This window comes from Bubalus bubalis, chromosome 3, assembly GCF_019923935.1.
Source record: "Bubalus bubalis isolate 160015118507 breed Murrah chromosome 3, NDDB_SH_1, whole genome shotgun sequence".
In the NCBI taxonomy this organism is placed as follows: Eukaryota; Metazoa; Chordata; class Mammalia; order Artiodactyla; family Bovidae; genus Bubalus; species Bubalus bubalis.
In genome coordinates, this window is record NC_059159.1 from 8,524,786 (window position 1) to 8,537,839 (window position 13,054).

Here is a 13,054-nt window from a genome sequence, read left to right on the forward strand (position 1 = left end):
CCGGTCTCCTGCATTGCAGGTGAATCTTTACCATGTGAGCCACCATGGAAGCCCTCCTGGTGGTCTAGGGGCTAGGATTCAGTGCTCTCCCTCCTGTGGCCTGACTTCAATCTCTGGCTGGGAATTGAAACCCTGCTTCAAGCCGCTGCAGGCTGAGGCCACCCAAGATCAAAAGAGCCGAGTCCTAACCACTGGACTGCCAAGGGATTCCCACGACATCAGTCTTCACTAGTTCTCCCACACGACGAGTGTGCTGGGCACCTGAGCAGGTGGTGGAGGGAACCTTCGAACCCACGGGGGGAGACTCCTGAGAACACTCCATGTGGCTGATGGCACTCCCGAACGTGGCTCCTGAAATGTCCCCCAGCTGTCTCCTGATCACTCCGTTCCAGCCCTTCTGTGGGGTTGGCCTCCGCTGGTCGAGGCGTGGTGACAGCGTGCTTATTTTCCCCAAAGAATACATGTGTGTATATATAACAGGCTGCTCTGTCCTATGGATGAGCCTTACCATTTATGATGTTTGTTCCTCTGGATTATGTAAGAGGGTTGAAGCAGGCAGGACTCCAGTCTTTCAAAAAAGATGCTACTTTAATAGTTGCTTAGTCATTGAGTCATGTCTCTTTTGCGACCCCATGGACTGTAGCCCACCAGGCTCCTCTGTCCATGGGATTTCCCAGGCCAGAATACTGGAGTGGATTACCTTTTTCCTTCTCCAAGGGATCTTCCTGACTCAGGGATTGAATAATAATAGCAGTGCGTAATTAAACATATGGTCTCTAAGAAGTCATTTTTCTTACGTTAAAAATGGCCCTGGGACCCAAAAGGACTATAGCAGAAAACAATAAAAAATGAGCTAAAGAGTAGTTCTATCAAGTCAAGATTTTGAGCTGCTTTCTTCGTCCACTAGAGGGTGGAATCATACACCAGACTGTGCTCTCTTTTGTAATTTGGTATAGAGTTTTTTTTTATTTTGTGGGAGTTTCTTTGTTTCATTTATTTATTTACTTTATTTTGGGGGTTGGTGGGTTTTTTTTTCTTTTTTCGGAATTTAGTCAAGATTTTATTTCATCAGAAAGTTATGCAGAAGACTTAACCTGAGTGGTTGGGCTCTTTCTTAGAAATCTACCGGGGTGTCCCAGCTGCACAGAGGCCCCGGGAAGCATTTATCACGTCACGGGCCAGCTGAACACTTGGCGCTTGGGGATCAGAGCACATTGCAATGAAGCTTTCTGGCCAGAGTCACTCCCAGTGACAACAGGTGGTTCTACTCAGCATGAAAGATTTTCTTTGATGAGGAATCCAGTGCAACACATACCAGAATTTGAAGTCCCAGATAGGGTAAGGGTTTAGAAGTATCTCTGGCCAGAACATTGCTCATATTTGACATTGAAAGGTACAAATCAAGACCAAAAGAAGTTTGTACAGAGCCAGTGTGGTTCAGATGGCTTATTAATATCTGCTGGGAAAATGCTGTTGATCTGGAAAAAAAAAGTTACAACTCTGAAAGTGTAATTTTAAGTAGAGTACTACATGTTCTCTGGTTTATGAACCTGGTGACAGTTTTCTGATGGATTGAACAAATATGGAACACTCACTGCTGGCTGAGTGAGGCCAGGACAGAAAGCAAGACAGAGGTAACTCATCTTCGGGGAGCTGACATTCTAGTGCAGGGGAGACAGTGAAATCATTAGAGTCCCGGGGTCACGTGATTGTGAAGGGGGAGTGGAGGATGGGGAGAAATCTGGGCTAGGAAGGAGTGGAGGGTGAGGTTTGCAATTTCATTTATTGTTTTTTATTTATTCCCCACCCATGCCCGCACTGCTCAGCCTGTTGGATCTTAGTTCCCGGCCTGGGACTGAGATGAGTGACTTGGAAAAATGTTTAGATGTGATGAGTAAAGTTCCTAGGACAAATGACCTTCTTCACAAATGAACACCCTTTGCCCTTCACCTTGTAGATGAAGTCAGAGGCTACCTGAATGCCTGCCCATCTCATCAGCAAGGATCCTGGTCCCTGGTCACTTGTGCATGCTTCCACCAGAGCTCGAGTGCTTTGTGATTGTTTTCTTGCCTGTTTCCACCTCATAGGAACCATGTACTTGTCTCTTGAACAAAGTGTAGAAGCATGTCATTTAAATCATTCAATTAAAGTGGCTCAGATGGTAAAGAATTTACCTGCAATGCCGAAGACCTGGGTTTGATCCCTGGGTTGGAAGATTCCCCTTGGAGAAGGGAATGGCTACCCACTCCAGTATTCTTGCCTGGAGAATTCAAAGGACAGAGAAGCCTGGCAGGCTACAGTCCTCGAGGTCGCAAAGAGGCAGACTCCACTGAGGCACTAACACTTTCACACACACTTTCACTTGAGCATCCAGAAAACTAGAAAAAGCACATCCCTTTATGATAGTTACAAGTGTACAGGCTGGTTGTGGTTGTTCTTGGATACACATAATGAATGCATTGAAAACAATTAGTCATTCTGATTTTTTTTCCGATTTTTTTTGCAGCTACAGCAGAAAAGGAGGTCTTTATTGCAAATTTAATTCAAGTGGAGCTGAGTAAGTCATTGGAAGCTCGCGTGTCCCTTCTGCCTGTCAGCTGTGCAGTTGGGTGATGGTTACACAACGCTGCTTTAGGGCGGCAGCCACCAGCAGTCAGACATTGAGATTACTGTATGGAGTTAAAAGAGGACTCCTGTTTTCTTCCAACAACAAATTCCTTGTTAACAAAACCAAGATGTGGGGTCTTTTAAAATTTATCTTTTGATTAGAGGAAAATTGCCTTATAATGTTCTGTTGATTTCTTCCTTACAACAACGCAAATCAGCCATAATTGCCAGTTGGCAAAAGTGGTAAAGAACGTGCCTGCTGATACAGCAGACATGAGAGATATGAGTTTGATCCCTAGGTTGGGAAGATCCCCCGGAGGAGGGCATGGCAACCCACTCCAGTGTTCTTGCCTGGAGAATCCCATGGACAGGGGAGCCTGGCAGGCTAAAGTCCGTAGGGTCACAAAAAGTTGAACACGGACACTACTAAAGCGGCTTAGCACGCAGGCACCCATACGTGTATCACCTCCCTCTTGAGCCTCCCCGCCTCCCCTCCTCCCCCCGACCCAGGTCATCACAGAGCGCCAGGCTGGACTTCCTGTGTTGCATAGCACCTTCTCACCAGCTATCTATTTTACACATGGTAGTATATGTGTATCGATGCCATTTTCTCCCTTTGTCCCACCTCTTTCCCCCCATTGTGTCCACAAGTCTGTTTTCTTTATCTGAGTCCATTCTTTCCCTGAAAATAGAATACCATTTAATACCATTTTTCTAGATTCCTTATATATGTGTTAATGTACAATGTTCCTCTCTTTCTGACTCGCTTCACTCTGCGTAACAGGCTATAGGTTCATCCAAGGATATGGGCTTTTCATAACCGACTTCCATCAGCAGCTACGTAAGCCACCTGCTTACGGGACAGAATTCCTTTAGAATTCCACCTGTGCGGGCTGTCCCCTCTGAGTCAAATTTCCAATACTTGTGGCCACTTGCAAACTTTATTAGGTTGTCACTTTCTGTCATGACGAATTACTGTAATGAGCTATGGGCAAAGCTTCCAAATATCCCCTTCGCTATTGTGCTGTCTTTGTTCCCAATTACTTGAGAGTTGATTACCTCTTTGTAAGTTAATGGGGAGAAAGAAAAAGAAGATATTAAGAAGTCAAAATGAAATAAAGGCCTCACTTCCTCTGGTCATGTTAGATTTATATCAACACTGCTGGGTGTTTGTTTTTAGTTTAGTTTTTTGTGTGTGTGTGCTCAATAAAGAACAAATTTAAAAATTCATAGGATGGAAATGCTGACACTGAACAGCAGTTGCCTGCTTCCCACAGCCCTCTCCACTTGGCTTCAGTTCAGTTCAGTTCAGTTGCTCAGTCGTGTCTGACTCTTTGCAACCCTATGAATCGCAGTACACCAGGCCTCCCTGTCCATCACCAACTTCCGAAGTCTACCCAAACTCATGTGCATCGAGTCGGTGATGCCATCCAGCCATCTCATCCTCTGTCATCCCCTTCTCCTGCCCCCCAATCCCTCCCAGCATCAGGGTCTTTTCCAATGAGTCAACTCTTTGCATGAGGTGGCCAAAGTATTGGAGTTTCAGCCTCAGCATCAGTCCTTCCAATGAACACCCAGGACTGATGTCCTTTAGGATGGACTGGTTGGACCTCCTTGCAGTCCAAGGGACTCTCAAGAGTCTTCTCCAACACTACAGTTCAAAAGCATCAATTCTTCTGCGCTCAGCTTTCTTCACAGTCCAACTCTCAGTCCATATGACTGGAAAAACCGTAGCCTTGACTAGACGGACCTTTGTTGGCAAAGTAACGTCTCTGCTTTTTAATATGCTACTAGGTTGGTCATAACTTTCCTTTCAAGGAGTAAGCATCTTTTAATTTCATGGCTGCAATCACCATCTGCAGTGATTTTCCTTCCAAGTTCACTTATCTCCCTGTTTCTTTTTTTTTTTCCACCACATCTCTCGGCTTGTGGCTTCTTGGTTCTCCCACCAGGGATGGAACTCACACCCTTTGCAGTGAAAGAGTGGAGTCCTAACCACTGTACTACCAGGGAATTCCCTCATCTGCCTGTTTGTTCCTATTTTTAAAAAAATATTTATTCAGTACCTGGCATATTGCAAAATTTATCTTATTATTTTTTTAAATATGTATTTATTTACTTGGCCGCTCTGGGTCTTAGTTGCAGCACATGGATCTAGTTCCCTGACCAGGGTTTGAACCCAGACCCCCTGTATTGGGAGTGCCAAGTCCTAACCACTGGACCACCAGGGAAGTCCTTTCTCTCCCTGTTTCTGCATAACAGGTATGCTGCTCTTTTTGACTCACCTTCTTCATCCTGGCCTGTTGCCTTTCTTCCTGGTGGATTCAGGCTGGGCTCTCACCGTCTCCCCTCTGCTTCCCTCTGCCCTTCCTCCCAGCACAAGCATCTTAGATCATCTCTTTTTGCCATTCAGGGGTTACACTATTGCGCATGTGCAAAACCACTCTTAGTTTTTAGTGTACCCCTATAGTTGTCTCGCTATTTCTTTGGCTGAGCTTTCTTTGAACCTTTTGCTGATTCTTCCTACATTTACAGTAGCCTCTTAGCATAACTTGACACACACAGGTCAATCACATTAAGTAATCTATGCATTCTAATTTTTAAGTACTTATTATTTATTGTTTGCCTGTGCCGGGTCTTAGTTGCAGCATGCAGGATCTTCAGTCGAGGAACATGAGATCTAGCTCCCTGATCAGGGATCTTCAAACCTGGGCCCCCTGCATTGGAAGCACAGAGTCTTAGCCACTGGACCACCGGAAAAGTCCCAAATTTTTTTTTTTAGATGAGTGAAAGAAGACTTAAAACAATTTAGTTGTAAGTATCTGTTAAAGTTTTATTACAATCTTGTAGGCAAGGGGAGAGACCCTGTAGGGCAAATCAGAAGTTGATTTTTTGGTTGCAACTAGAGATTATCATATTAAGTAAAGTAGGTCAGAAAGAGAAAGACAAATACCATATGATATCAATGTGGAATCTAAAATATGACACAAATGAACATATCTATGAAACAAGAAACAGGGTTTCCCTGGTGACCCAGTGCTTAAGAATCCTCCTGCCAATGCAGGGGACATGGGTTCAATCCCTGGCCTGGGAAGACGCCATGGGGCAACTAAGCCCATGAGCTGCAGCCACTGGGAGCCCCCGACCCAGAGCCCATGCTCTGCAACAGAGAAGCCACCTCAGCGAGAAGCGGGCACTGCAACACAGAGCAGCCCCCCGCGAACCACGGCTAGAGCCGGCCTGCAGGCAGGGCAGCGAGGAAAACCCGCGTCAATCACTAATTTTAAAAAAGAAACAGAATCACGGACATCGAGAACACACTGGTGGCTGCCAAGGGGAAGCAGGTTGAGGGGGGACGGAGTGGGAGGCTGAGGTTAGCAGACGCAAGCTTTTATATATAGAACGGGTGAATAAGAATAAGATTCTACTGCATAGCACGGAGAACCGTATTCAATATCCTGCGGTAAACCATACGGAAAACTAATATTTAAAAAAGAATGTACATTTAACTAAATCACTTTGCTGTGCAGCAGTGATTAATACAACTTACACTTGTAAATCAACTATACCCCAATTTTACTTTTTTCTATCTTTTTAGTTTTTCAATTAATTTCTTTTTGGCTGCACTGGGTCTTCATCTCCTAAAGGAGATCAGCCCTGAGTGTTCATTGGAAGGACTGATGTTGAAGCTGAAACTCCAATACTTTGGCCACCTGATGCAAAGAGCTGACTCATTTGAAAAGACCCTGATGCTGGGAAAGATTGAAGGCAGGAGGAGAAGGGGGTGACAGAGGATGAGATGGTTGGATGGCATCACTGACTCAATGGATACGAGTTTGGGTAAACTCCGGGAGTTGGTGATGGACAGGGAGGCCTGGCGTGCTGCAGGCCATGGGGTCTCAAAGAGTCGGACACGACTGAGCAACTGAACTGAACTGAACTGAACTGGGTCTTCACTGCTGCGCAAGGGCTTTCTCTAATTGTGGCGAGCGGGGGCTACTCTCTAATTCGGGGTGCAGGCTTCTCATCACGGTGGCTTCTCTTGCTGTGGAGCACGGGTTCTGGGGTAAGCAGGCTCAGTAGTTGTGGTGCATGGGTGTAGTTGCCCCACGGCATGCAGAATCTTTCCAGACCAGGGATCTGGGAACTCGTGTCCCCTGCATTGGCAGAAGGATTCTTAACCACTGGACCATCAGGGAAGTCCTATGCTTCAATTTTTTAAAAAAAAGAAGCTCATTTTTAGGTAGGTATATTTTCTAAGAAAATATCATCATCAGGCTAAATACAATAAGAATCACTGGCTGAAGGTCCAGACAGTCAGGTGGGTGGGTAGATAACTGGCTTCCTAGATAACTAGCCTTATGAATTTCATCAGGAACGCTAATCTCTTCCCAGAAGGAGGGCATGAATTAGATCAGGCTAAAAGCCTCTGTCTCAAGTCTGCTTCAGACCAAAATTTTTTTAAAAATTGTCCCTCTTTTTGTCTTTTTGGCTGGGCATCATACTCATTTTGGTTAAACACCTGACTTGATCAAGAAGGCCCATCTGGTTATGTTTTTGTTCTAGGAGCAAAATGAAAGTGTCCTAGTTCAGTGCTGGCTAGTTGAGGATGGCATCACTGACTCAATGGACAGGAGTTTGAGCAAATTCTGGGAGATAGTGAACGACAGGCAAGCCTGGCATGCTGCAGTCCATGGGGTTGCAAAGAGTCCAACATGACTGAGCGACTGAACTTGACACCAGGCAGCCAAAAGGCCCAGTTCTATCGGGTTACAGGTGCAAAGAGGCCTCAGTGGGGTCGAGTGGACTTTGGAGCTGGGGGGGACTGCCTTCGGACCACAGAACCACCATAGTTCCATCCTGCGTGTGGCCTCTGCTCTTGCTGTTCCAGCCCCCGGTGCACCTTTCCCTCCACCTTCCTCCACCCGATGCTGCTTGTGATTCTGCTCTCAGCACCGGCCCCACCAGTGTCCCCTCCCCTCTCCTCCAAAGGTGGGGACCCCGTGAGCTCTCCCTGAAGGCATCATTTTTGTGTGTTTTACTTTTAGAGGGGGTCTTCTCTCAGCCAGCCAGTCTGTCCCAGGGCGGTGGTGACTGTCTTGTTTGCCACTCTATTCCTAGTGCCTGGCACAGTGCCTGAGTGTGCAGCCCACATTTGTGAGTGACAGGTGGACACTAGCCCGGGATCCTGGGCAGTCCCCGGCCCGCACTGAATCCATGCCCTCCTTGGAACACGAGAGGCTCGAGGAGGTGACATTTGCAAAGCACTTGGGACCTACTAGGCCTGTAATAAATTATGCTTACTATCCTCTTTTCACGATATAATATCTACTTTTCTCTTTTCATTCGGAGAAGGCAATGGCACCCCACTCCAGCACTCTTGCCTGGAAAATCCCATGGACGGAGGAGCCTGGTAGGCTGCAGTCCATGGGGTCGCTAGGAGTCGGACACGACTGAGCGACTTCACTTTCACTTTTCACTTTCATGCATTGGAGAAGGAAATGGCAACCCACTCCAGTATTCTTGCCTGGAGGATCCCAGAGATGGCGGAGCCTGGTGGGCTGCCATCTGTGGGGTCGCACAGAGTCGGACACGACTGAAGCGACTTAGCATTTCTCTTTTCATTATATAATATCTTTTTATTAGCGAACATTCCAATTAAACCTCAAAAGGACTAAATGAGGGGACTTCCCTGGTGGTTTAGTAGTTAAGAATCTGCCTTCCAATGCAGGGAACATGAGTTCTATCCCTGGTCTGGAAGCCAAGATCTCACATGCTGCAGGGCCACTGAGCCCACACGCCACAATTAGAGACAAGCCTGCTGGCTGCAATGAAAGAGCCCACATGCTGCAACAGAAACCTGACCTGGCTAGATGAATAAATAATTTTTTTCAAAAGGACTAAATGAGGGTAATTTTTTAAAAAAAACAATGGATTTCACTTCTAAAAAAATTATTCATTTGCACCAGGTCTTAATTGCAGCATGTGGGCTCTCAGTTGTGGTCTGTGGGATACAGTTCCCCGACCAGGGATCAAACCCATGTCCCCTGCATCGGGAACATGAAGTCTTAACCACTGGACCACCTGGGAAGCCCCCGAGGGTAAGTTTTGACAAAGATTCTTCATTTGACCAAACTTTCCTCAGGCCCCGGACCATCCCCTAGGCCGGTGTCTGCACCTCCCTGTAAAATCTGGTTTTAACAAAAGTCTTGCTGAGTTACTTTAACCAGAACCACCGCAGCCCCATATCTTGATACGTGATCAGATTCTTGACCCTTCACCAACCCCCCAGGTGAGGTCTGACCCCACCCCCACCCGGCCTGCCTTCAGTAAGAAACCTGTTAGGTCAGTTCAGCCAGAACCCCCCCTGTTCCTAACATAGTTTTTGCTCTTAGTAATTTTCCCTACACTCCCACTTACCCACACTGTATTCCTAATCGAGCCTAGTCTCTCTCCCCAACTGTAAAATCCCCTTGCCATGGTCTCATACCCACCGTGATAGTCTGGAATCAGTTCTCTTAACCGTGTCTAACAAGGGTTATTGAGTAATTGTTTTTAACAGGTAACAGTAAAGACATGAACTCCAGTGTCAGAGATGAAAAATGTTTCTGCTACCCTCTTAGGTTTATTGCTCAGAGTCCTGCAAATTAAAGACAATTTATTGAGAGAAAAGACAGATTTTTAAAATTCACCCAGGTATGCAGGAGTTCATGAAAAATGTGACTCAAGGAGGTAGTTAGAATTGGGGGCTTGTAAACCAGAGGATGGGATGGTTGGATTACCAATTCAAAGGACATGAGTTTGAGCAAACTCCAGGAGATAGCAAAAGACAGGAAAGCCTGGTGTGCTGCAGCCTAGAGGGTCGTAAAGAGGTGGACACAGCTTAGAGACTGAACAGCAACACAAACCATCTTAAAAGGGAAGGGACAGGGGAGGGGAAGGACAATTATGGGAAAACAAAGGGCTTTTACAGAAAGATAAATGGGCCTTTAGGAGAACAGACCAGAGCTATGGTAGTTTTGGGGCTTTCCGGGTAATACTAGTGGGAAAGAACCCACCTGCCAAAGCAGGAGATATGTGGGTTTGAGATGTGGGTTTGATCACTGGGTCAGAAAGATTCCCTGGAGAAGGGAAAGGCAACCCACTCCAGTATTCTTGCCTGGAGAATCCCATGGACAGAGAGGAGCCTGGAGGGCTACAGTCCACGGGGTTGCAGAGTCGGATGAGACTGAAGCAACTTAACTTTCGAGAAATTCTCATTTGGGTGTGGACATCTCTTCTCCAGAAAGAGGAGTCAGTCTTCCCAAGTTGTGATCGGAACCTGGGGAGGGGATTTGTGACTACTGAATTCTTAGGGGGAAGTTCTGCTTAGGCATATAAGGGAGACTTCAGAAAATAAAACAATGACAAAACTCTTAATTCTGGATCCCCTCACCAACCTTTTTCTTCTCTAATTTTGGTACAAATGAAGGAAATCACCCTCTACTTCCCTCTTCCCAAGTAAGAGGAAACTGAAATGACTCAGATCCGCTCTAGAGGCAGGTGGGATCAGGCTCGGGGCCCCTGTTCTGAGTGTCCCCATGCTATGCCCTCACCTCCCAGCAGCTGACTCACCTGTGAGTCCTTGCTTGGTAATAACAGTTTCACTCTGCGAAAGGTCAGCGGCTCGTGAGTCACCTCCAGGGTTCATTTGTTCCCCTACGCGTGCATTTACTATCAGGGGATTGCTTACCAAGTAGGGGGAAACAGCTGCTCTGTGTGGGGTTTTAATGACTTCAGACTCTGGAGCAGAAATAAAGAATCTTATTTATTCAACCAGCTGCACTGTAGACCCACAGGGGAAGGTACCAAAAGCCACAAACCTAAGACAGCTTCCACCTAAGGACCACTTAGGGCGTTCCCATGGGCTCAGTGGTAAAGAATCTGCCTGCAATGAAAGGAGACCCAGGAGACAGGGGTTCGATCCTTGGGTCGGGAAGATACCCTGGAGAAGGAAATGGCAGCCCACTCCAGTATTCCTGCCTGGGAAATCCCATGGACAGAGGAGCCTGGCAGGCTACAGTCCATGGGGTCGCAGAGTCAGACACGACTTAGTGGCTAAACAACAACAAATGACCATTTAGCCCACACCTGGTGCTGGGCTCGCTGTGGCACCTGCATTTCATTTCCTCCCCGGAACAGGTCTCTGAGACTGGACGGTTCTTTGCTCTGCTCTGCAGGGCCTGGGACACAGGGAAAGCCTCGCGGCTGGTGAACTTGGAGCTTGAATGTGCGCCGTGTGCAACTCTCACAGCCATGTGAAGAGAGTCTCGTTTGTTTGGTTTTAAGCCAATCAAATGTAAAGATAATAAAAGTATTTTATTTTAAATCTATTAATTTACTTATTTATTTGGCCACAAGGCATGTGGGATCTTAGTTCCTCAACCAGGGATGGAACCTGTGCTTCCTTCAGTGGATGTGTGGAGTCTTAAATGCAGGATTACCAGGAAAATCCATGCAAGTCTCCCTCCTGTACCATTTGCTTTTCGTGTCTGGCATCGGAAGCCTATACTGTTCCATATATTCTAATAAGAACCAAAATCATCCACAAGTGCTTAGTACGTACTCATTTCCAGCCATCAGAGTCCCCAGTTGCACTCCAGTTGAGCAGGCTTTTATCCACTACATTAGCTAAGTGCAGAAAATGCCAATATCTTAATATGCACATTTTTGGAAAGTGGCGTCATAATTTGTCAGCCTGCAAACATTTTCCCTGGAATACTTTGGGCTCCCCTGTGTTTCTCGATTCCGTGGTGTCTGTGCAAACAGTATAATAGCTGGAAGCAACTTCAGGCCAACTGCTTCGGTTTTAGCTTTTGCCATGTTACCCAGAATCAAGGTGTGGACTTGTTTACTCAGTTTTTGCTGAGGAACGTTCTTTATCTTCCAAGGAATACAGGGAAGTGTTCCTGTCTAGAACATGAGGTTCTGAACAGTGGCTTGTCAGCTGGAGGAATTAGACAGTTGACTGAACTCCGAGAGGAAATACCTTCTTGGTTGCTGGGTTGCAGGGAGAGGAAGTGGCCGTATTGGGGAACTGAAAAAAAAACAATTGTTTCAGGGACGTCCCTGGCGTCCAGTGCTTCCACTGCAGGGGACACAGATTCAAACCTTGGTCAGGGAACTAGGATCCTGCATGCCTCATGGAGTAGCAAGGGAAAAAGAAAAGAAAACAACTGTTTCAGCAGGGACAGTCTTCAGTGTCCTCCAGAAAGCCTGGGTCTTGCCAGGATCTGTTAGAGAAGTGGGCCCAGTGATCACAATTTGTGAAGATCCAGCTAGAACGCAGTGTGTGTGTGAATTTTCATCCCTGGTCCACCTACTTCCTTGAGTAAAAGAAACCTGATGCATCTTTGATCATTAATTCTTAAAATTATCCCTAAACTGGAAGCAACCATTGACAGAAGGGGAAAATGGACTAAACTAATTATGGTCCAACTGTACGGCAGAAAGTTACTTATGATATTTTGATGAGCGAGGAAGAAAACAGGTTTTAGCATGCTGCATGGTGCCATTTACAGGCCTAGAGTGGGTAGCCTATCCCTTGTCCAGTAGATCTTCCTGACCCAGGAATCGAGCTGAGGTCTCCTGCACAGGCAGGCGGATTCTGTACCAACTGAGCTATCAGGGAGGCCCCCATTTACAGCCACAGAGCCCTAAGTCAGGCAAAATATTACTAATTCTATGGTGATAGAAGTCAGGAAAGTGGTTATTTGGGGGAGGGGGTACAGGTACTGGGCCCCCAGAGTAGGAAGTGGCACCTCACTCCAGTATTCTTGTCTAGGAAATGCCATGGACAGAGGAGCCTGGTGGGCTACAGTCTATGGAGTCAAAAACAGTTGGACACAACTGAGCATGCACATGAGCAAACACACTGGCCAGAGGAAAGGGAGTTTGGGGAACGCAAACTCACAGGGCTGTTGAGTGTCTACACATGTGAAAACAGACCTGAAATTTGTACTTTTCACTATGTGTAAGTTTGTTGTTCACTTAGTCACTAAGTCGTGTCTGACTCTTCTGTGACCCCATGGACTGTAGTCCGCCAGGCTGTTCCGCCCATGGGATTTCCCAGGCAAAAAAACTGGAGAGGGTTGCCATTTCCTTCTCCAGGAGGTCTTTCCGACCCAGAGATCAAACCTGTGTCTGCTACTTGGCAGGTGGATGCTTTATCACTGAGCCACCTGGGACACCCATGTGTAAGTCTGACCACAATAGAAAAGAGAACATTGTGTACATGCTGTGCGGTCTCATTTAGAAAGTTCATGAACAGGAAAACCGGGCCATGTACACAAGTCCAGAGGTGCTGCGTTTGTGGAGGGAGCAGCGCAAGGGGGCTTCTGGGGGGCTGTCGTGTTAGAGTTCTTGACTGGAGCTGTGATCACACAGGTGTCTTCTCTTTGTGATCGTC